The sequence below is a fragment of the Coccinella septempunctata genome, chromosome 2 (genome assembly GCF_907165205.1).
Source record: "Coccinella septempunctata chromosome 2, icCocSept1.1, whole genome shotgun sequence".
Classification (NCBI taxonomy): Eukaryota; Metazoa; Arthropoda; class Insecta; order Coleoptera; family Coccinellidae; genus Coccinella; species Coccinella septempunctata.
Window position 1 is genome coordinate 15,929,551 of NC_058190.1, and position 23,249 is coordinate 15,952,799.

General features: G+C 35.5%; 1 protein-coding gene and 1 long non-coding RNA gene across 3 annotated transcripts in view; one reads left to right on the forward strand and one right to left on the reverse strand.

Annotated features, from left to right (window-relative positions):
• The window catches only part of LOC123306524 (thrombospondin type-1 domain-containing protein 4-like), a 728,470-nt gene that overhangs the window by 104,711 nt on the left and 600,510 nt on the right, over window positions 1-23,249 (forward strand). The gene's annotated exons all lie outside the window — the stretch shown is intronic.
• Window positions 17,053-18,182, reverse strand: LOC123306531. Its single transcript, XR_006536923.1, has 2 exons — window positions 17,892-18,182; window positions 17,053-17,772 (listed from the first exon to the last, which is right to left on the reverse strand). It is a non-coding gene; the product is annotated as an uncharacterized LOC123306531 (long non-coding RNA).

Here is a 23,249-nt window from a genome sequence, read left to right on the forward strand (position 1 = left end):
GAAGCTGAATAACTCTCTTGTTCGAACTCATAATCGAAATCCGTTGTTACATTCTACAGGCACTTTTTTATGAGGAATTTGTATATGATATTATTAAATTTTTTGATCCAGTAATTTTCGAGATACGACAGGGATTTCTGATTTTTCAAATGAAAACTATAGTTGAAAGTTCTTTCATTCTGTTGCAATTTTTTTGCTGATTTCAAAAATGTGTCATATGTCGCTATGCACATGAATATAACATAAGAAAAAAAAATTCCATTTTCTCCACTAGGCGATGTGAGTGACGAGTGGCCGGTAAGAAGAGCAGAAAGAGCACCCCTATAAAGGATGTGTGAGAGAAGGAAGAGAGGGACGGGACTGCGGACAGCAGGCGTGGCTGGCTGCACCGTCTTTGTCATTACGGTGGCTACCTGCCACCTTCCTGGACATCTACTAGATACCTGCCAGGCAGGCCAGACATTATTATTATTATTAATATTATCATGACTTCAGTTTTGCGGCTTTCACACTTCTCTCCAGAGGAACATTCACTCATCTTCAATTATCCTTTATCAAAAGGATTAAGCTCTGTTGGATTCCTTTCCCAGTTTTCAGGCTCATGTTGGTGGTCGGGTCAGGGCCGCTGCTCGGTTTCCTGCTGTCAATCAGGCATTCCCCCTACCCTTGTCCTTCGTGTTCGTTGGATTCCTGATCTCTCCGCATCTTTTGTCGAAGTTGCTTTCATGTTCTGCATTTCCCAGGAACTTGAGTACCGTTCTAGCCGTCTCTAGCAGTACTGCTTTGTCCAAGACTATAGATGGTTTCTTTCAACTTGAGTTTCTTCAGATTTTCTGATAAGTTTCTTCAATATCAGACCTGCAAATGAAATCACAATAGAAATGGTCTTTTGATACCTTTCAACTTCCATCGTCTCCTGGTTTGTTGCTCGAGGTTTCTGTGTTTAGAAATTTTTAGATGTGCTATCTAGTAGATTGTTGTTATTTGAAATCGCCACGTCAACGAACGGTGCTCTATTCTCATCCTTATTCAGTAATATGAGGTCAGGTGTACTGTGCGTAAATTTCCGGTCTGTGAGAACTGTGCTTGTGATGATCATTTTCTATTACAGAATGTGGATGGTAATTGTAATAGGGAACCTTTTATGATTTTAAAGTTGGTAGTTTATAGACAATTCTTGGTAAAAAATCTTGGCAACAGCATCATGATGCCTCTGAACTTCTGGCATCCTCTGGTGATGTGCTGAATGGTTACATGTGTCGCACATCCATAACGAAAGCAAACATCCGCCACTGAGGTATCCTTGGCGATATATTTCTAGTGTTGGAATCACTTGATCTTGGATGGCAATGATAAATCCCTCTGTCTCATTCTCATTGAAGACTATGAGGTCAGCTTTGGTCAGGTTAAATTAATAAATGTTCTACACCCTTTACCGAAACTTATACAATTTCACACACCAGTAATCGTTTATAAATACAACATATTCGTAAGTCGTAGGAAAATATTCAAATTATTTTCAAATATCAATTGACAATGCTCTGTCGAATCCTAAACAGCGCTACCTAGAGTGGGAAAATCAAAACTGATCCCATATACCCACGAAATTAGAAACAAAATCGAATCGGTGAATACAATAGAGTTTTAGACACTGAGGCCCGGTACTTTCACCTTCGAATAAATGTTATTCAACGAATAATGACGTACCGACATTCGATCTATGACAAATAAACTCTTCTAATTAAGTTTCAATGACAGATTTATTCGATGAATAACACTATCTGAAAGTGAAAAGACTGCATTTTTACTAATCTTACGAATAAGACTTAATAAATGCGAATAAATTTATTTATTCGCACGTGAAAGTACCGGGCCTTAGACTAGTTCTGATGTGTAGACATCCCGAATTAATGAATAAATGACGAAGAACGGCACGGCTCAGTTGTGTTTGTCACCACTACCAGTTGTCTACTGTCCAATTCTTTTTTTCTTTTCCTCGAAAATTGACTTTGTAAATTATTTCTTTTCCTTTCTACCTCCTGATTTTCAATGCCAGATGACAACACAATTTCGCTTTATTAATCATACTTCCAATTATTTTTATTTTTATATTATAATATATGGGTACGATCCCATAATTGTGGACGAACACGATACATTTCAATGAAGTTTGGTTTGTGTCCACTCGATTTCACAGATAAAAAGCAAACGAAAAAAATGAACGACTTAATAACAGGAGATCACCCTTCAAAGACCGTCTTCGTCACGGGGCCGACTGATCTGAATCCCATCCGACGCGTCCACACTATGAAAATATGAATTTTAATTTCATTCGGTTCGGCTTTCTCTGATCGGTACCGCGCTGATTCGGGTTGGATTAAATTCATGTCCACACTCATTCGGTCATTCGGCTTTCCGGCCCAACACAGACCGTTTAGCATAGTGTGGACGCAGGGCCGCCGCCAGACATTTTGCCGCCCTGGCAGAATGATATTTTGCCACCTTGCTGGGACTTTATTGAGTTAAAGTACATCATTCTTTATGGAATTACGTAGAGCATGTTCAAAATGTAGATATTCAGAGATAAGACTTTTTTATAAATTTATATACCTTAGTAAATGTTGAATCTAAAAAAAGATAAAAGAAAAGAATACGAATGAGTAGATTATATTTCTACTAACTACGCCGGCTCCTGTATCATGCAGTAAAATATATAATATATAGTCTATTCAAGAATGATTGACATCCCAGTAGGTCTTGAAAGTCCAGACGCAGCTTAAAATCTGGTCACAAAAGAGCTCCAACAATTTCTGTAGTTTTATCACAGAACTGGATAAATATAACCTAGAAAAGCATTTGAAAATAAGAAATATTCAACTTCGGAGCATATTAATCAGTATTCAGAATTGATACAATAATGTTTACAATTTGTACGAATAAATTAAGGACATAAACAGCAGTACACAATTCAAATTTTCGACGATTTTCTTGACTGAGTACATAGATTCACATATGATAGGTCACTGTACATTCACAATACCAACCTTAATCCCGCAACTTAAGAGCTATTGCCAACTTAAATTCGATTTTCCATAGCCACCGGAGATGTCGATCATTCTTGAACGGACTATACAGTGAAACGTTTGAAAAATAAAGATATTGAACTGACCTTCAATATGATTCAATTTGAATTTCTGAACTACACAAATAAAGAGATATATGAAAATCCACAACAGTCTCAATTCGTATAAACACGATATACGATTGTAAAGGGTTGATAGGTACTCCTGCTTCTCAAGTATTTCAAATTCCTCTTAGAAATTAGCATTTCCAATTCAGATTGGCAAACAGAATATAAAAATTATTTCTGAATTATCTTGGAAGCCGTCCCAATAACTATACAGTCTATCAAAGAGACCGACTGGCTAGAGAGCAAAAGAAGGGGCAGTGAGTGGGCGCTGCGGTGGAGATATTTACAGGCTGACTTTGATAGTTATTTATGAGTAGAATGCGGCATCTTTGATCGTTTTCCATCTGGCGGTATTCCCCTTGTTTCTGGTTAAGTGAACATACTTAGAGAAGAACATATGTGAATTGTTTGGCGACCAAGGGCAAAAAGCCGCCTTTTCGATTTCACTCTAATAAGTAATGTTCGTCTTTTCGCTTTTGAAAAAATTGGTATCATTTGTTTGCCGCCCCCAGAATATGCCGCCCCGGCAGAGTGCCCGGTTTGCCGGTCCTGACGGCGGCCCTATGTGGACGCAACTTAAGCGTCAAATTTACGTAAAATAGCGTTCTATCACTTATACCCCAAACTTTTACATATCGACGTACCTTAACCGAACGTTACACGAATAGTACCGATGAAAGGAAAGGCCGAATTTTTAATGTTGAATGCAATTCTCGATAACTCCAGAGGCCCAAAAGGAAATTGTTTACGTTTCCCTATTTTATTCGTGTATTTCCTCATAATGAATGAATGTTAAATGCACAATATGGAAGATGAGTTCATAAAAAGAGTTCCGTTATAACAACTCAACCGCGATTATTCTGTTTCTAAATGGTATTTAGCCATTTTATTGATAATAAAAAACTTTCGAGTTAAAATTCTTCTCATTATAATAAATAATAATAAGTCCTTTATTTCCAACAGGTTAACACCCAATTACAGGAAAATTGTGAGAAATCATCAGAAATTTATACTAACGTATGACAGCATAGGAATGAAACAAAAATTTGTAATGTTAAACATGAAAAATGACCAAACCCACTAACATAAAAAAATCCAGCCGAATATCAACTGACCCCCATGAGAAAAAAAATTGTACAGAATATTGCGAACAAAAAATTTCTACTCAATAGAATTAACATATATGTTCACTATTTTATCTATAGAATCAACAGTTACATCACACTTATCAGCCACAGTATTGTAAATATTACACATAAAATTAATTGGTGATTGTAGGTTCAGATTAGTCCTACCAGAGTTCAAATAAAACAAATGTCTATTACTAGTTTCTAACCGTGGAATAAAAATTGGTAACTTCTCTAACAATGCCGGGCAATCAATCCTGTTATTCAGCAAATTGTAAACAGTTTTAAGGGCTAATACAGCCCTCCTGATCTCCAATGTTTGTCCATTGAACCTTTCCAGTAGACGTCTGTGATTACACCCTATTGGAGGATATACAGAGTCTTCCCTCCAAACTAGAAATTTACAGAATTTACGCTGAACGTTCTCCAACTGATCCCCATGACACCGGTATATAGGTCGCCAAATAAGGCTGGCGTACTCGAGTCTACTTCTTATCAACGAATTGAAAAGGGATAGAAGAGTTTTAGTGCTTGCGACATACACACTGTTACGAACTATAAAACCGTATACTCTGAATGATGACGATATCAGATTTTCAATGTGAGGTACAAAAGAACATTTTTCATCAAATATCACACCTAAATCCCTAATCTGTGTAACACGTGCCAGCTCTTTTCCACCAATATTATACGGATACATAATAACATTTTTTTTACGAGTATAAGACATTACCTGACATTTATTTATATTTAAGTCTAAGTTATTGAGATTGCACCAGCGTGACAATTGATCAATTGCTAGTTGTAATGTGGCACAGTTGAGAATAGATATTATCCTGAGATAAAACTTGAAATCATCCGCAAATAATAAACCCAAAACTTTAATTTCATCCAGTAAGTCATTGATGAACAGTATAAACAATAATGGGCCCAAATTTGAGCCCTGGGGATCTCCGGATGATGCAAGAAACAAAAATGAATTAGAATTCTCCACCCTGACATATTGTCTCCTGTTTGAGAGATATGAAGTGATGAGTCCCAACAAACTGTCCGAAAATCCATAGATATACTTCAACTTCATAATAAGCCGTCGATGATCCACACTATCAAATGCTCTACTAAAGTCAGTGTAGATAACATCTAGTTGCCCAGACTGGTCCAAGATCTCGACCAGTGTCTGTGAAAACACCGCCAAGTTTGTTAGACTCGAGCGATGCGGCATGAATCCATGCTGTTCACATATTATTTTGTTTTTAATTTCCGGAAATATACGTCTGTGCAAGATGATCTCGAAAATCTTAGAAAAGTTTGACAATATAGAGATGGGTCTATAGTTGGTCACGTCAGATTTGTCTCCCTTCTTCAAAACTGGAATGATTTTTGAAAGTTTCCAAATTGAAGGATATACACCCGTTCTCAAGGATAAATTAAAAATGTGCATGAGTGGTACCGCCAATGTACGTATACAATCCTTAACAAGAAAACTCGGTATTCCATCGGGACCAGCTGTATTTTTGTTTTTCAATTTCTTGGCCGCCGATATTAAATCATCTTCACATACGGAATCAATATGAACAAGAGATGAGTCAGCCACGCGGGCAAAATCTTCAGACGGCACAGACCGCGGACTCCGATAAACACTCTCAAAATATCTAGCAAACGTGTCTGCAATATTACGCGCTCCGCTATTAACATTTCCATCAGTATCCCTCAACTCACCCTTATGCATGCAAAGAGAATTAATTTCTCTAGTTTGATTATGACTTGAATAAGTGTAATTCATTTGTGGATGTGTATGTTTTTGTTCTGTGATCACCTCGTTTGCCATAGCCTAATGGTAAATGCAGGTAATCCAGGCCTTTCAGAAAACTTGCTTGTTTTGTATCCTAAGAAGTTACGGGATGATTTATGAACATTGGTCTAAATTTGCGATAGCCATAACTCTGGAATGCAAGGTCTGATTTCGATGAAATTTTATGGTTTTGTTCACTTCAGAAAGCTCTTTCAAACGGCTCATTAAATATCCATATCTTCAGGGAAGTAGATACTCAGAATATCATGATTTTACTTTCATGCCCCAAAATCTACATTTTTTACATCCCTTACAAAAATTTCGATAGCGTCATGAAAAACTACAGCATTTTTTGGGAGGAATTCAATTTTCACTTTGCATGCCACACTTGTTAGAAGAGAATAGGAACAATACAAATTAATGTGTAATTCTTTCGAATTGCGGTCCTGTTTTTATTCCTTTAGTGATATTATTTATTGCCTTCTGTGGAATTTTTTCGAATTCTGTTCAACTCTTTTTCATTTTGAACCTTCAGTTTCCAATGAGCGTGCGAGGAAAAGTGACAGACACTTCATGGGGGCATTTGCGACAGAGGATAGAAAAAGCCTGCGCAGAAGTTGAACAAAACCTCGATATGATAAGAAGGACCATAAATAATCTGATTTTTAGAGCTAGGAGGTACCTTCATTTTTGAGAATACAGTCCTGTTTCCAATTATTCAGTTATAATTTGCATTAGGTACCACTTGCCGAGATTCAAAAAAATAAAAGCTCTCTATTCAATCATCACCATTCTGAATCATGAACACACCAAATGTTCAAGTACGCTTCCTGAAAATTACATTTGAAAAATGTATCACTCTTATTGAATTCTCACAAAATAATAAATTAATAAACTTTTTAGGGTTTTCACTCCCAATCTCTGAAACAAAATCAATTAAATATGAAATCGATGATTTGCTCCTGCGTAAATTCTTGCACTAATTTGTCAGGAGCAAATGAACTAGAAAAAAATTGTTGCCTGACAATGAACTGAAAATAAATAAAGTTGAAATTATAATTTTATGTGGTAACGTTTCGGAGTCTATATCAGACTCCTTCATCAGACGAAAAATCTATTTTTGAAAATCTTCTGAATTGTGGCTTCAGTTTGACATCAATTGTCAATACATAGAAATAGAGACTGCAGAGAAACGTTGATTCATTTAATTTCGAAATTACCGGATGACAGCTCCTTCTTTAGTAAATTGATCCAAATATGATCTATTCCTACCGAACAATTTGCCAAATTATTATCTTGATCTAATAGAATACACGTAGACTCTTTGATCTTTCGTTTGTAATGGTCTGGCTCCGTCATTAAAATTTTAGTGTTGTTCCAATCCATCATGTGGTCTCCCGTATTAGAACAAATACTAGTATGGCCAGGAGATCCACCTCGTAGGTAGATTCACCTTTACGGGCAGATTCGCCTTTCGCCCGTAGCTCGGGCCTACGGCCCTCGCTATTCGCCCTTTTAGAAATACCAAGGCCAAAAAACGTCATTCTATGTGTTTGTTCGATTCAAATCATCCCGTTCTGTGATCGCTTCCACGATACTTCAGTCAAAATTGACGTTAACCTATAAATCACGAACTGACATTGATTGTCAAAGTTAATAAAATTTTCTCCGATCATCGATAGAAAATAATTTAATTTGGTGACATTGAGAATTGTCTAAAGTCCGCTTTTTTCTTAAGCAATTTTTGGTTATTTGGGGGCCGTTAAGGTGGGCGGGGGTGTTAACTGGAGAGAATACGGTCCTTCGGGATACGACAGAGCCCGTTCCCGGACGCCTAAAAGTTTCCGTTCGTTTTTCCAAGCCCAGAACGTTTTGCCATATTCGCTGTCAACGGCAAAAAATCGTCGAAATTGAACATTTTCGGAAATTATTTTCGACGACTTCCCGGGCTTCGATCGGGACGTTTTATACAATTTTGGAATCCTCGTTTCTCGTAGAGGCGGTCGCGAGCGAAGCGAGCAACATGCATTGATCATATGTTTGTTAAGGGATTGTCTACAACAGACTTGGTTGTTCTCCTCACTCTGAGAACAAATGTTACTGACCATTATGTGACCATTGCTCTGCATCAAGTTTCTGCTACGAGGACCACGGGGACTGTTGGTCAGACGTTTGAATATCGTAAGTGTGTGAATCGTGAATTGTTGCTATCTGAGCTATCTAAAGTATGCTGGGAAGAATTCCGGAGGACTGAAGATGTTGAAGAAAAGTCTAAAATATTTATGGCAAACATCCTTAATTGCGTAGAATCAGCGACCATCACGTCCAGAAAATCAACACCTAAGAAAAGACAACCATGGATAACGACTGGTTTGATTAATTCCATACGCCGAAGAGATCTTCTATTCCAGAGGTTCCTAAAGGAGAAGAGCGATGAGGGCAAAACTCTGTATACTGCTTTTCGTAACAAACTGAATTCACTTCTGAAGAAGGCTAAATTTTCTTACTATAGTCATAGAGTCCGGTCTGCAGAGGGTGATATCAAGAAAACATGGCGTTTTATCAATGAGGTTACAAACTCCAATAGTGTAACGCGAGCCATTCCTGACCGAATTGTTGTTGATGGGGTACAGACGGATGACCGTAAACAGATTGCAGATGGCATGAATAAATACTTCGCCTCTGTAGGGCATGAACTGACTTCTTCCATTCTGGGCCCATCCTCTGAGTCCTCTGAGCATATGTCATGGCCTGGCTCCATATATATGGAACCGACAAGCATCGAGGAGCTCACAGAACTGATATATTCCTTGAAAAAGGTTGAATCATCTGGCTGTGACTTGATTACTGGGAGTTTAGCTAAGGACATGGCACCTCTGATAGCACAACCCTTTGTCGAGTTAGTCAATGCATGTTTTCAGGTAGGGTCTGTGCCTTCATGTTTTAAGACAGCATTGATCACACCTGTTCACAAGGGTGGAGATAGGAGCGACCCCGGCAATTACAGACCTCTGTCAGTCATTACTGTCTTTGCAAAAATATTTGAAAAGGTCATCTTCATCAGATTGACCAAATACCTAGATAAATTCAAGATCATTTCTGAGAGTCAATTCGGTTTTAGACAAGGTAGGTCAACCTCAGATGCCTTGGATGCTTTGATGGAAAATATTTACAAGGCAATTAACAGAAATAGGAAAGTTCTCTGTGTGTTTGTCGACTTATCAAAGGCGTTCGACACCGTCAATCATGAGATCCTGCTTAAAAAGTTGTTTCATATTGGAGTGAGAGGTAGTGCTTTTGACTTGCTTAAGAGTTATCTGGATAATAGAACCCAAAGAACTAAGATCTATGATGTTGTGAGTGAACCGGAGGTTATTCGTTGTGGCGTTCCCCAAGGAACTGTTTTGGGTCCGCTATTGTTCCTTATATATATGAATGATCTGCTGAAGTTAAGTATGAAGGGCAAAATAATTTCTTATGCTGATGACACATGTATTCTCTTTGAGCAAAACTCTTGGATGGAGGTTGGAGAATTGGCGCAAGCGGAACTGAAGATTGTGAAGAAGTGGTTTGATCTAAATCTACTCTCAGTCAACGAATCCAAATCACACTTCCTGCCGATTTCATTAAATAGTTCACAACAGCCGAACTTTGAAGCGCTCCTCTTCGACAATATAGTAATAAAAGCAGTGAGATCTGTCAAATACTTGGGAGTTTATATTGATCGTCATCTGAGATGGGATGTGCACAGCATGGAATTACATAAGAGATTGAGAAAAATAACTTACAGAATTCGTTTGGCCAGGAATTTTCTACCTAGGGATTTATGTTTCACTGTTTACTTCGCATTGGTGCAGTCGGTTTTACACATCGAGATAGAATAGAGAGGAGACGCTATGAGATTCAATAGTGCCAGAAAAAAACGGTACCACTAGGCGTGGCTAAGTCTGGGACCAATATGGCGGATAGAACAGAGTCGGATTAAGTAAACTTTCAATGAGATGTATAGGTATATTCTTGAAAGTGAGCACCCGAACAAAGTTTTTGACTCGGTTTTTGAGAAATCTGAATAAAATTTGACAATATCTGCTTATATCCAGATGAACAAGAGGGAAACAATATAGATTTGTGAAAGTAAATGATTTATTGGCCTGTAAACAAAATAATTTTATTATTATAGTGCCTCATACTAATTTTTTCATCTCGCTTTCTTTTCATTAAATATGTCATTCTTACATAAATTTATTTATAAGCAACGCTTTTAATTAATAAATATCTGTGACTATCAAATACAGATTGGTTTAAACTATGTACAACTAAATCTAAGAATACATTTGTATTGGTGAATTCTCTGAGTATTCTATTGGTCAAAACATCAAGTAAGATGTTCAAACCAGCAGAGGAAATATAATTTTTCAATTCCTTCTCCGTGTGCGTGCAAATCCAAATAACATCTTTAGATGGACATTGTGAGTATTTTAATTTCCTGGGAGAATTCTCTATAAGCGAGCTCATTTGATTTGAAATTCTTGGTAAATCGTCAGTTTTTTGTGGACTAGTTTCAGAAGTTGGTAGAGCAGATGTATTTACTACTGCGTCAATAATCTCCGTTTGTCGTGAAATCACAATATCAGAAAGAATTCTTATTTTTGGTGGTCGAACTGCTTCCTTCTATAATGGAAAGAGTTTTAAGTATATTCCTATACAAAAGCTAGTATGTCTAAGTGAAATAGTAGTAATAGCCTTTACAGAAAAAGGTTAAATTCCTCATTTTCCTTGCTTTCAGGCTTCAAGAAAAATTGAAATTTCACAACAACAAATTACTTTCTCAAAATCAATCATCATATAAACGTGTAGGTATTTTTCATACCTACTTCATATATTGTGGGAACCGCATTTCGTTGCAAACGAACTAAGCTTTGTGATTTCCGATCAAAACATTCTGCTGTAAAATATTTGAAACAAAACACCTCATAATTCGAAGGTTGCCAGATACCTCGGTTAACAAATTTCACCCAAGATATACGTCTTAGTGGGTCTTTAGGAAATCTGTTAAAATAAAGTTAATCGAATATCAGATTATCAAGATAGAAATGAAAGAATTACAAATACGGATCTGTTTATTACTCATTCTCACCTATAAAATGTTATTCCTGTGATTTTCTTTTTATCTACCTCGTCTCTGCCGGAACAACTGCGTGGAGCACATGACACCATTTTATTGTCCAATATGAATCGGAAACATGAACGCAATTTTGTAAATGTGACCAGAATTGAACTCTAAAAAACGCAAAACTGACAGAAAATTCATGAATGTCAGAGTCTCGTACCAATATGGCGGATCTGATACCATTTTAGTCGAATGATGACTTCTCTCTATTATTCTATCTCGATGGTTTTACAGTATGGAATTCGTGCTTGGGGCGGTTTGAAGAAAAAATATTATAACACTGTGGAGAGAGCACAGAAGCGACTTATAAAAATCTTATTCAAGAAACCTCGGCTGTACTCTAGTGACAAATTGTATAAGGAATTGAGAATAATGGACCCGAGGCAGCTATACATAAAAAGTTTGGTATTATCGATCCCCAAAAAACGTCACGAGTTGGATCTCTTGTGTTCTACTTATAACACAAGGCAGACACAAAATGTGATGGTTAGAGGATTCAGGGTTACCAGGGAGAAGATCAGATCTTCTGCTCTTTATAGATTGCCACAGATCTACAATATTGTTCCCACCTATCTGAAAAGCCCACAAAGTTACCATTCTCTGAAGCGTAGAACAAGTAGCTGGTTACTTGACTGTTTCTCGAGACAAAACGTTCAAGAACTTTTCTGATGGTTAATTATATTATTTGCATTGTGTTTGTAATTTCATAGTCATGCTGCTAATTCACTACTTTGATTGGAGAGAGTTCATACGCAAGCCTTAGATGACTTTTCTGAGCTCTCTCAAATTCTGAATTGTATTGTATGCTTGGGTGAATAAATTATTTTTATTATTATTATATACCAGAAGTATTATGTTCATACTAACAAAGGAAAGTTATGTTTAGCTATGAAAAAAACGAAAACGGAACGAATCTAGCATTGATTCGGATGATTCAGAAATGGATACTTGGACTATCAGATGAATCTGACGAAGACGATTCATATAATTCTTATGAGAATTCCGAATCTGATAAGTTATAATTCAAGAATTTGATGTTCCATGGAGCTACAGTGATAAAGCACGTCAACTTCCATTTCGTTTTTTATCTTTTGAATCGTTAGAGTATTAATAAAAATGTAAAAGCAAAAAAAGAATTTCCCTTTCTTTCAGGGCAGCAAGTGAAGAGCGAAAGTAAGCAAATGTAATAAGTGGATATTTTAGAATGGATGCTTAGATACGTTCAGCGTCATTGCCAAACTCTTCAGCTGAATGCCAAGATATGCGGATAGAAACACACAATTCTGTAATATTCAAAATATTTTTCGGACCCTTTTTTTTCACGTTTCTTGGACTCTTATGTAGATACTGTAGAAATGCGACACTTTAATGAGTGTATAATATTGCGGTGATCGATAAAATCCATTATAATTTTTCGTTTCATGCTCTATAAGAGGTATACAGAGAATTGAAAATTGGATTATCAATTCAGACTAGATAAGCTTCTGCTCTCTAATCGAAATAAATTGATTATAATGGTCGGTTCCAAAATAGGTGTTCATTGATTCTTTATTTTTAAGTTCTTGTATGGAAGAGCATATAAAAGTTTATGCATTACTATTTAACATTATATTATTATATTATGTTCATCATTTGTGATGATAGATGAACCGCAAATGTTGAGAATATCAGGTGTTTTTATATTAACCATTTAAAAAGGTATTTTGAAAGATTTTAAAATTCACGAAAATATTCATCTCTATAACAGAATAAAAAAATCCCATTTTTGTTTCCTCTTCTATCCCATCATTCCGATCCATTCGATCCCACGCGTTCGAATCATCTGTACAATTCGAGCCATATCTTATACATTAGAGAGTAACCCAACGATAGGTTCTTTTTATATGTGTCTGGGAATATAACGTTGAACGATTGATTAGAGAATATGGAATTGGCTGTTAAGAAGAGAGGTACACTAATTGGGTTGAAACCGTCCTGAATTTTCCGAGCATATAAATGTTTATCTATCTAATTTGGTACGCTGTTAACATCTGGAAGCAATAAAGTGATACAGGGGTTTGATAATCTGCGACGCTTTATAGGAATGTACGGTGTTCAACGATTTGAAAAGTAGGACAGACAAATGTTTAGGATTCATGATTCGAATATTATTGAACACCTATAGAGTTCGTGGAATCCAACAATGGATTTATTCTTTCGTATCGAAGGAGCCAACAACATACATTTTAAGCATGTTATATTTCACACATAGTTTGTAAGCGATCGCGATAGTTAAAAGTTGACAAAACCAAAGATTGAAGATTCACACAACTTTTTCCCATTTGACGCTTCAATATACTGGCTAGCAGATGGTAATGAGAAAAAAGCATAATTCCCAATGAACTGCCAACATTTCGATCATATATTTGGATCCTCCTTAGGCCTACAATGAAATATGAAGAAAATATCGGAATAACGAGATTCTCACTAACATGAGTTATTGAACTTCCACCTACATGTATTTTAGTATCACAGCGGTTCAGGTGGTTTAGAGTGAACCTTCACCTTCAGATGCTAGTGTGATAGCGAAACCAGTGGGTTAAATAACTCATATAAGTGTGTTATTCAGTTTTTCACTTCAGATTTTCGTGGTATCGGCCACATGAATTAATTAAAGTTACCAAATGGTGAATAAGCTCAGAAATATCCAACAATAAAAGTTGCCGGAAAATTGACTCTGGCACGACTATGGATTGTATTGCGAGTCCCACTCACGCCGCCGCGGCCTTCGAAGGAATTTCTTGGTGGTCAACGGTAATGAGCCAGTTATCCTTTTTTTATACTACATACGTCAAATTTTATTTTGACGATTCCATCATCATTCCATCATGGTTTTAACGAAAGATACGCTTTACGAAACTGTCATGTTCTTCGACCGTTATCATGAAAGGATCCAATTAAGAGTAGATGTTGAAAGTGAGGGATCATTGCCTTTTTTAGACGTATAGAAGAATAAAAGCTCACCACTAACTGGTACACTCAAGCCCAGTTTCACAATCAGTCGTAACTAGTGATGGTTTGTTAACCACTATCTGTGAGTTAACCAAAGGTTATATATATCCTAAAAAAATTTTACTGAACATTGTGGAATGTATAGAAAAGTTCACTCGTACACTTCACCAAAGAAGAAGGTAATATATTTCAATGATTTATGTCAGTAGATACACCCTCTGCACAATATGCGAATCAGGTAGAAAATAATTAATGAACATGTTCAAAAAGTTCAACAGGTTTGTGGGCAGGCGTAGATTAATTAATAATTCCATACCGAATCTCTTCATTTCTTCAAACTGAAAGCAGATCCGTATCAAGGGACTTCTCGCATATCATTGACCTGAATACTATTTCTCCGTTGAAACAAATGGTTACTTCACGTTTGTTATAGTAGAGTTCATTTTTATACAGGGTGAGTCTTTAATTTCTACATATATTTCAATAGAAGTATCATGAGATTCATGAGATCAAAAGAAATCTATTTTCCTTTTACCATCTTCATATACTCGTATTATGCGCCATTTTCGAGTAAAAAAAATATTTGTCAAATTCGAAAAATTGGGTACTTTGGCTGAAAGCAATTCTGTTTAAAAGATCCACAGTCCACAGATGTGTACTTATTTTGTTTTTTCCAGAGGTGGAAAAGCTCATTATGAAAACTTGAAATAGTATCTTTTTATAAAGGCCTCAAGAATCAACTGTTTAAATATAATTACTAGGCAAAGACTCATTCGATATATTATATTTCCATTTCCATCAACGCCCTTCAAGAATTGAGAGGCTGAATAACATGAGTTTTACCAAGATTCAGGGCATAATATAGCGAGATCATTGACATACAAGCATTTTGTAACTTCACCTTTTGGGTATTATGCAATTTCTATAGATACATAAGTTAAAAGCTAAGCTTTCAACCTTGGGAAACTCCGGATTGTGAAGACCCTGATACGGATAATGAATAACCGAATTTTAATCTTCTGTGTCACAAGAAAGATCCAATGAACTATGGAAGCCCACCACAGAATCGTCGTACTAATAAGAGAGATTTGAAGTGCTGCCATAAAAGTAAAAGTTAACGTTTCAATTCATCAGTTTTTAATGGTAGTCGCGCCCACACTACTTTTTCATGATGGGGAAGGTAGAAAAAATTTAACTAATTAACTACGTACTTATACACTCAACTTTTGATGAGTTTGCATATACATTGGCTTAGGGTGCCTAGGTGATCACTAATCACTAATTATCACTAATACTCACTAATCACTGATAAATAATCAATTTTTTATTTTATAAGACTAACTATAAAATAAATTTTTAACGAAAAACTCAAAGTTATTTCACAAACCTCTTTGGACAATTAACAACTAGTGTTCTGGTGGTACAACAAAAAGTCTTGATTCAAAAAATCGTGAAAAACAAAAAATAAACATAACATAGGTGAGTAATAATAGTTTTTAGCATGAAGAATTTGACAGGTGCTTGCCGCCGCTCTAATGGGGATATCAGCCGAGATCATGTCCTTTTTTGTGGTTTCCTTCTTTCCATTCCTTGTTTTTTGGTCTTAGCATCCTAAAACAAACGGAAATATTGTTGATGTTCAACATTTCTTCATTTTTCAAGAAATCGTGAACCAGGGACGTATAAGGTACACAGTGAATCGGTTCACTGTTCACTAGACACGCTGATTAACTTATGATTTAAAAAAAAAGGGGCTTATACTCTGAAATGTCACACCGCAATATAGAGGAGGGTCCAGATCGTAACCAAGAAATTTTAACCACGCATTGTACATCAAAAATAAGCCCTAGTTTTTCATATAAACATATGTCGAGAAATGTTTCCTCTCCGAGATACGGGGTGTTAAAATTATAGAAAAAAAAATGTTTTTTATTAATAACTTTCACACTGCTTGAAATGTTTTTATGAAATTTGAGACATAGGTTTTGAGCGTCAAGGATCTTTTTTTGCATAATATAATATCTTTTCTATTCTACTAGTGGCGTCCTTACTGCAGCGGGACTGAATATTTTCAGATAAAAAAATTATACCCCACTGGTTTTTCCGACAATAAAAATTACTATTCAAATCCTTATTTGATTTGGAGCTAATTCGGTCTCTTGACTTTCTGCTGTACGAGGCACCGTTTCCGGTTAAAAAAATAAAACACATTCTCATATTGGTCAGCTTACAAAATATTGATCACGAATGGACTTAACACTTTTGACGAGGCCAGCCATTACTTATTTCTTTCTAAGTACATTATTATAAATCATCTTCTCTATGATTAACGGTGTAATTTCTTTTTATGTAAATCATCTCGCTCATATTACGTCTATAACCAACCTCTTCTCTATCAAGAATTTGTACATTTTCAAAATCAAATTTGTGGCCCATAGTCATTTGATGTAAAGCATAGAGAAAGGGAAAGAGGAGAGTAGTCAATTCAGTGTTATTCATGGGCGACACGTTTTGTGGCGCCCCCCTTGGCTACTGGAGAAACTAATCCGAAAAAATTTGCGCGGGAAATTCAAATAACGGCCTCGTTTTTGAAATATTTACCAAGTTCGAAAAATACACTCCGTCGCCTCTCTCTACTCCTATTGTTCTTTTTATCGAGTTTAGTGGGAAAGATTCGATTAAAAGAACGATAGGAGTAGAGAGAGTCGATGGAGTGTATTTTTCGAAATTGGTAATTATAGATTTTTAGACGAATCATGAAATAGTGTAATAAAATAGAAAATCAACTGAAATAAATATATATTCAGGAAAATATTAGAAAATTACATTTGTATAGAAAGAATATACAGAAATTTAACCGAAATGAATATATAATAGAAATATTTGACAATAACAACTATAATTACAATATTGTACAGGATACATTATATAAAGGAACTGATCTTTTAAAGGGTTGAATGGATAAATAATATGGGCCAAACTAAACACAAAAACTGAACTTTGATTTACATGAATAACTGAAATTGATGGATTCAGGCTTTATTTCTATGTGGTCATATCATATTGTATATTATCGTAATACTTTTTTACAATTATTAGAGAAATACATACCATAATCCAATTAATCATGAACAACCGAGTCCACATGTTCTTCATATGTAAACCAGAAAAATGTTACATGCGACTTTAAAAATAATTTCAACTTAGGGGTTATCGATGCAATATGTCCAAATGGCGGTACAATATGCCATTCTCATCATTTTCATAACTCTTGTTCGATTTAGAAATGGTCAAATATCAAATTATTGCAGTTTTATATGTTGTAATAATAACAGTTCGAAAAGCAGCAAACATATTTCCTGGAGGATCCCCTAGATTGAGACTTCTAGTTCTCAAAAACTTGAATCCCTGGTCCCTACAACTTTTGTGTGGCATTTATTGTTTAAAGCCATCCAGACTTGAAAGCCATTTGAGTCTTTCTTGTTTCTTCTGGGCATGGGATCTGAAAAAATGTTCTATATTTTGGTATCCAAAAAATGAATAATATTTCGCAATTTTGTAAAATCAAGCAATACATAATTTTAATTGATTATAGAAATAGAAATATATACAAAAACTCACCATGTGTTCGAAAGCAAACAATTTCTTTTTCGGGGAATAAACAAAAATCTCGAAATACTCTAACTTTTTGCATTAAACAAAAAACAAAACAAACTCAGACGGAATGACGGAAATCAGCTGACTTGAGTTCTGTCATAGATTACAGATTTCTTTCATCCACATCCACTAGTTCTTGAACTGGCCACCAAACACTAGCGCCATTTCCGACGGGATTCCAAAAATTCTTAACCTAATTCTAAAAACGTGTCCCCCGTGTTGCCTATCTATTCGGCAGTCTCTCTTTTCTCTTGTCTCTGATGTAAAGTTAACGCCGTTTTGTTGTAATTTGCAATATTTTCACTGTCATATTTATGTTGTTTTATTCTATCGCGTAAAACACCTTATAATTAACCCTCTAATGCCCAAGTTTTTTTTCTTTTATAAAATCATTTCCGTATAGCTTCAAATTAGCTTATGTAAACTACATCTTTTTTTCGCAAATAGTTAACTGATTTACACAACACCTGTATACTCACAAAATGAACCTATACTGAAGGCGGACATGGGCAGAATAATTTTGTATCCACTTATATGCAACCAGTCTCAAGGCGGACTGGGGTATTAGAGGGTTAAGAATCGGGAGTGATATACAAGATACCCTGTGCCAATTGTAAAAAGTGTTATATTGGCCAAACAAAACAGTATTTACGCGATAGAATAAAACAACATAAATATGACAGTGAAAATATTGCAATTTACAACAAAATGGCGTCAACTTCATATCAAATGACTATGGGCCACAAATTTGATTTTGAAAATGTACGAATTCTTGATAGAGAAGAGGTTGGTTATCGACGAATTATAAGCGAGATGATTCACATAAAAAGAAATTACACCGTTAATCATAGAGAAGATGTTCAACACCTAAGCACGATTTATAATAATGTACTTAGAAAGTAATAAGTAATGGCTGGCCTCGTCAATAGTGTTAAGTTCATTCGTGATCAATATTTTGTTAGCTTATTGTTGGTGCCATTGTCAAAAATGTGGAAATAATATCAAATAAGATAGATGTTTGCATTTTGTACCTGCTCTATAAAATTTTTCATTTCCTTAAGAATCTTAAGATGTTTTTAAGAAGCGTACAATATTGTTTATCGTAACTAGGTAATTTATTTTCATGTTATGTCATATTGTATATCTTATAATATATTTATTTTTAGCCTTGAAAAATAAACGAATTTGTTTCGAAACGTCGGCATTGTCACGAAATAAACAATAGAAATCAAACAGTGTCCAATATACCCAATAATTTCTTCTTCCTCATTAATTTTATAGGTTGCAGAAAAATGACGATCATTCGAGAGAAACCATTACACTACAACTTAAGCTTCCACCAACTCCACACATTCTTCAACATGATTTTTTATTGTAGATACCTAAATTAATTTGGTAATTATCAATTTCAGATTCTCAGAGCTACCCTTCATAAAATAGAATTTTCAACTGTCGAATCATGGACAACCTCAAAAGACTCCATAGATGAATTTACACATATGGAAGTGGCTGAAACAAACTAGAGAATGCCCCTTCGAAATATAAATCACTAATTCACAATATCCTATTATTCCTAGTCCATATTGTGAAGTTGGGCGGAATATTGTTTGTGTTGTGAAAAAATCGTATATTTTGTAAATTATTTTCTCTACATACCTTATTTAATTATAATAAATATTAATAATTTTATCGACTGTTTTCATTGCATACCTAATTATTATATTTTCATGCTTATGGAACTTGGCAAAGTTGATTAACTGTTAGAGTACCTAACAAATTTTTCATTCTGTTGCGATTGGAAATCAAACTGTTAGTTAAATTTATGACATTTTAGACTTATATGACTTGTGATTTGAATATTTATGGATACTGTATACAAGAAACATTGAGTTGTGCAGCTTTGTTTTATTGTGTAACTTATATTTTTATGTTAGTAAATTGAACGAATGGCGAGACGAATGGGCACTATAGGAACAAATTTTCCAATCTTAATTGGTGCTTTTTAAAATACTTTTATTATCGTACTTACGAAAGGAAAATGATAAATTTCACACGGCACATGAAAAATATGTGTGTGTCGTGTTATACGAAAATTTCACTTGTCATAATGGAAATGATAACAAAATGTTATCTATAACGACAAAAATGAATGGTCCAATAGTCTAATGTTATTATCTCAGGAAAAGTGTTTTTTTCCGCCGACCTCTTAATGGTAGCACTGTTTAACGTACACGAAATTAGGCGTTAATGAACCCTATTAATGGTTGAGTTCCTATTAATGCATTATTGTCAAGTGCAATCGAACATAGAAGTGTTCAGCAGCTACCCAAATAATTATTTTATTTGTAGGTCGCATTGATTTTCGTAGTAGGTATCTAGCTGGTGAATTTGAGAAATTGAGAAGAGATGAATTGTGAAGGTTGCAGAAAAATTATGATCGTTACAGAGTTGAAGTAGTATGCACTACAACTCCTGCTTCCACCAGCTCTACACTTTCTTCAACAGATAAAAGGGAACGATTTCAATGTGATTCACTCAAAATGTCACAACTCTAATATGCCCTCTAGGGACTTCTCGAATTGCTCGATCGGTCGCATAGATAACTAGTTTTTCAGTAGTTTTATTGGAAGATAAATGAAAATACGACGTATCTATATTATATATTCTGAATCAGAAAAAATGTGGGACTGAAATATGTAAAAATAACATAGAGTTTATTTATTTATTTATTTATTTATTTATTTATTTCTACAACAGGAACCTCAACAGAAAATCCAATAACAGAGGTTCACAATGATTACAATTTATGAAATAATTTCACACTCTATGATAAAAAACGTTAAAAAAAAACTTATACAAAGCATCGAGCCAACTACGAACAGACAATTTAGAAAAAAAAAAACTGCACATCAAACAAAAGTAAGAAGAGCCAAAATCAATCATTTTCGGAATCAAGACATGTAATTTCCGAACAGATATGTCGACAGCCTTTTTTTGAATGTACCCAGACTAAGATTGAAAAGGTCAAGATCATTAATATGCCAGTTGTAAAACCGCATTATTCTAGGGAAAATCGAATGATAATAAAGATTAGTTCTAGATTTAGGGATCCAAAACAAACCTCTGATACGACCAGGATACTGTGGTACATTTATAGTAAGTGAACACGCTAACGGATAACTGAAAAAATTATTTAATATCTTGTACAAGAACATAGCATCAAGCAGCGCCCTCCTTCCTTCCAGACTCAAAAATTTGTGTTCAATTAAGGTGCTTTCATAATCTCTAGGTGAATTGTTCGGATTAAATCTATAATTCAAGCTTTTGAAGAACTTTTTTTGAACACGTTCTATTCTGTTAATATACTTATGGTAGTGAGGATTCCAGATTTGGGTAGCATACTCCAAGCTGCTTCTTACGAGAGAAATATATAGTGTTTTAATGTGAGGGCGTTCTTGAAATTTTTGGTGATTCTTAAAACAAAACCGAGCATCCCGAAACTCTTTCTAACCACCGCATCTATATGAAATTCGAAAGACAATTTTTTATCCAATAAAACCCCGAGATCTTTAACAATATCTACTCTTTCTAACTCGAGCCCGTCAAGAAAAAAAGAAGATTTGATAATATTTAGATTCCTCGTGAAAGTGATATGCTGACATTTTTTCACATTCAACGTGAAATATCTCTCTGAGCAGAAAACGAATAAACGATCTAGGTCTTCCTGGACGGCTACAACATCACCAATATCCACAATTTTTTTATAAATTTTCAAATCATCGGCATATAAGCTATGAAAGGTATTAAGGAAGCATTCAGATACATCATTGAAATAAATTAAAAAAAGGAGCGGTCCAAGATGGGAACCCTGCGGGACTCCTGACATGACGTCCACCAGCTCAGATGATTGACCATTAACGACCACGTACTGTCTTCTCCCCTCCAGGTAAGATGCGATCCACTGAAGAAGTGATCCAGTGACCCCAAAATCCTCCAGTATTGATATTAAAGTGGCATGGTGCACCTTATCAAATGCCTTTGCCATATCTGTATAAATAGCATCCACTTGATAACCATCGTCCATTGACTTTGACAGGTAATCAACATATGGCGACAAATTGGTTAATACTGAACGACCACTGAAGAAACCATGTTGATTTCCAGAAATCCTACTGTTCGACAAATGAAATAGTCTGTCTGTCACCAAGGATTCGAACACCTTGCCAAACTGGTCGAGAATGGAAAGAGGTCTATAATTGTTGACATATTTCTTATTGCCAGATTTATGTATTGGAACCACCTTGGCCATCTTCCACCTGTCGGGAAATACTCCTTCTTTGAGGGATCGATTATAAATTATGTGCAAAGGTTTCACCAGGCTGGTAGCACAGGATTTTATAAAAAAAGGTGGAATCAAATCAGGACCCGAGCTCTTGCTGACATCCAAAGATGCTATTTTTGCCGCTATCTCCGCCTCAGAAATGTCATTGAAAAATATAGCAGAATTGTTACTATTATTCTTCCTTTTGTAAATGACCGGTTTATCAGGATCCTCAAAGAAAGATGAAAAGAAACCACTAAACTCGTTTACTATTGTAATGTCATCGGTGAGAGTTTTGTTGTTGTGCTCTAGTACATGCGGAATTTGTTCATTTTTACTGAATGAACTCACAAAGGACCAAAAGTTCCTGGGGTTTCCAATTATGTTGTCTTCAATGGTAGATATATGCCTATTGTAGTCTTCTTTTATATTTGTCTTACATTGAGATCTCAACTCTGAAAACCGTTGATAATCCCTGGTATCCCCGAATCTTTTGAACTTGACATGAAACCTTCTCTTATCCCTAATCAAATTAATAGTCTGCTTCGAAAACCAAACAGGGAATTTTTCATTTTTAGACGATCTCTGGGGAACGTTTCTGTCAATAACATCATGCAAAACCGAGTACAGTACTTCAACGCATTCATTTATGTCTTGACTGACCAAGATATCATCCCAGCAAACTTTAGATAAATCTTCCTTAATTGATTCATAGTCAGCTTTAAAGTACTTGTAAAGAGAACGAGATTTAAATGGCTTTCTCATGTCAAACTCACATCTGATATCCGCTTCCAGCGCAGGATGATGCAGATCTTCCTCAATAAAAGGCAGGTCGCTGCGACATACGCTAATGGATTTCGTACTCCCAAGAACCAAGTCCAAAATTTTTCCATTGCTGTTACGAACGCCATTGAACTGAGACAGAGAGTTGTAGGAGCAAAAGTCAGAAAAACCTGTGTACGGACTTCTGCTTATGACATTTGGCTTCAAATCACCGTCAG